A 3,398-nucleotide genomic window follows, 5' to 3' on the forward strand; every position below is an offset into this window, starting at 1 on the left:
TTCCCAATGAATAAGCTCCTACCGGTTGACATCTACTTAAAAAACTAAAACTATATTTAGTATAGGCTATACATAGGATTCAATTCAGTTATCAACACTGATTAAAGAAAAAATACAGAGCAGAAAGCACAATTCACTCCCTTCCAAACATTCTACGCTTATGTGTCATATTAAATATGCTTTTTACTAGTGTAAGCTGGTGTATTAGTATACTAGTGTAAACTAGAGTTTATTAGTGTAATATAACTTGCTGACAAGGATCCACACACTGTAATACAGACATGTTGGCAATTATTTTTACATGAAGCTATGTCTCTCCAATGCTGTAGCATGATGTTGTTAATGTAAGGACTGGTGGCAGTTGGATTGTTATGCCTGATCCAGCCCTCTTTGCATTTCCCTCCTCAACTTGAAACAGGGAGGAAATCTCAGGGAGGCAAAAGAACAACAGAGCTAATTAGCCGCGCGGAGCTGACAGAGCGAAGCCAAATGGCTGCCAGCCAACCCAGCAGAGGAAGGAGACCCAATGTTCAGCAGGATCGATGGAGGAGACCACTTCATTAAAGACCCCCTGGAACAGACTGAGAGAGAGAGAGGGTCTGTTTAATTAAGTCTGCGCTTCAGGGTCTAACAGCAGTCGTACAGCCACTGCTGTCACTGATTTGGCCCTTCTCTAGTGTGGCTCTCTTCTCCACACCAGGGGCCTCCTGGAAGTGTAAACGTGTGTGGGAATTACACTCATTCTGGTGACCTGAAGCTATACATCAGTCTATAGCATTACACCATCGTAGATATGTGTCAGCCTTTGCCTTGTGTCCATCAGGTTCCAAAAAAATAATGACATCAAATGAGATTAAGTAGGCTACTTTCCATTTATAAAGTACTGAAGACAACATGGTCTGAAGTGCAATTGGAGACACTGTGAACTTGTGTCCTAATCCAGCGCAAAGCAACAGGTGGATGTTCATTTATGCTTCAAATAAATGCTGTTCTTTTGTTCTTTTCTATTCATCAAAGAATACTGCAAAAAATAATGTATCATGGTTTCTACAAAAATATGAAGCTGCACGACTGTTTTGAAAATAATCAGAAATGTTTTTTGAGTAAATCAGCATTAGAATGATTTCTGAAGATCATGTGACACTGACTGAAGACTGGAGTAATGATGCTGAAAATTCAGCTTTGCATTGCAGGAATAAATTACATTTTACAACAAATTCACACAGAAAACAGTTATTTTAAATAGCAATAATATTTTACAATATTTTACTGTGTTTTTGATTAAATAAATGCATCCATGGTGAGCATATGAGACTTCTTTCAAAAAATACCGACTTTTGAACTGAAAAATATATCATTTTTTGACTATGTTACAAGGCAATGCAAATAAATGTTAAGTTTTCTACAGACAACCCCTACTCAATGGGAATATAGAACAGTGAACACTGCATAGAGACCTTGTAAATTGGAACACCGCTTCAGATCAACATGGACATTTATGGCTTGACGCTATTATGGATTGCAAACCATCTGTTTGGGATATAATCTAAAAATGGCACTAGATACGGAATTGTTTTTCCTTACATAAACATACATTTGCATAAATCATGCTCTCAACCCATCCAGTGTTTCTTAGTCAGATTAGAAGTCCTTTATGTAGTTCATCCAAACTTAAGCCCAGTTCTAATATCTTCGACCTGCCTGCAGCAACATAACAATATATCAGGTTTTGTTGTGACTCTATAAATATGTGAACACTATGTGCTTGGCGAACCAGCCTGTCTACTGACCACCTCATGCCACCTACAGGGCCAGACAAAGAGAGCGAAGGGCCAACATGAAAAGGGCTTCATGCATATTGAAACCACAGCAGGTTTTCTCAGTCAAGAACAAGCAAGATGGAGAAAAAAAGGCAATGTCTCAAAGCTATTTAAAACACCCAATGTATCGCCCCCTGTCTAATCCATATTTCCCTAAGAGCTTTATGGGACAAATTGCTGCTACACTTTGCATTTCAATGGAATTCATTAATGCATATTCAGTTTGCTTATGGCAGAGTGCAGAACGCACCCGCCGGGACTCGTCTCTCTCTCAGCGCTCCGCCAATGAGAACGGCTAGATCGTGTTTCCATTTTGGTTTAATGCGAGCTAACGCTAATGCATTTGAACGGCAGGGTCCCCCCTTGTTTGAATCTTTGCATCAGTGCAATTAGGATTTCTTATGTCTGTCAGTGTGCGATCAAACATCGTGCCGTGACTGAATGTGCGAGGTTTCCGGTGTCAATAAAACAGCTCCTTAAGCTGCTTGATATATAGCAAACTGGTAGCCTATTTCTTATATTGTTTTATTGTATTGTTGTAATTATAAACACTGGTTTGTAGCACAAATGAATCACAAGTAAATTAGTCACAGCATTATAAAAAAGGTGGATGTATTTATTCAATGGCATGCATTTTTGGCATGTCATAAGATGTGAATTAATTGGTAGGCCTATCATTTGGTCTGTGAAGTCTTAGGCTACATTTCAGTCTGTTCGTTCCACAAAACGTCTTCAGGAGACATACAACCCATGCATTTGTCATAGGCTACTTTTAAGATACGTGCATTGCAATTACATGGAAGTGAATAAATGATGAAAGAATTACAGAATTTCGTGGGTAACACATTACAAGTAATGTGAGTTACGTAATCAGATTACTTTTTTCCCAAAGTTACTAGTAAAGTAACCCGTTACTTTTTAATTTGCAAGAAGTCATCAGTCACCTTTTTCAAATAAGTATGCCAGACTGGCATTGCCAGTTACTTGTTTTTCCATTTATTGACCCTCTACGGACGTGAATTTACATTTCCTTCAGACTACGGCTTATTAATTTCACTTTAGGTGTGAAAGGGCTTTTCCATTTGGCAAAAAAAGAATCTTTTTTTTTTTATATTAAAAACAAACAAGCCCAGATAAGAAAAAAATAACGCAAAAGTAAAGTAATGCATTACTTCCCATAAAAAGTAATTAAGTAATTTATTCATTTTTTAGGAAGTAACACTGCAATGCATTACTTTTAAAAGTAACTTTCCACAACACTGGAAATACCCCTTTAATATTTAATGTATTTAATGTAGGCATAAAGAAACAGGTGTCTTCATATGGCACCTGTTGAAGACTCTGCACTGTAATAATATATGTAATAATAATTTTTGATTCTAAGTTGCTGCAGTACATTTTACAAGAAAATACTATCTCAGTCTTTCAGCATTTAATTTTTTAATTCAGTGTGTTACCTGCCACTTCTTGGTAATTATTTGTAAAATTTACAAGCAATTTCTAAGTGAAGTTCATTTCTAATGAATTTTTACACCATGCTTTGTAGATTAAATTCGCACATAAGGAGACCAAGCTCAG

The sequence above is a fragment of the Sinocyclocheilus anshuiensis genome, unplaced genomic scaffold (genome assembly GCF_001515605.1).
Source record: "Sinocyclocheilus anshuiensis isolate Anshui unplaced genomic scaffold, SAMN03320099.WGS_v1.1 scaffold332, whole genome shotgun sequence".
NCBI classification, from domain to species: domain Eukaryota; kingdom Metazoa; phylum Chordata; class Actinopteri; order Cypriniformes; family Cyprinidae; genus Sinocyclocheilus; species Sinocyclocheilus anshuiensis.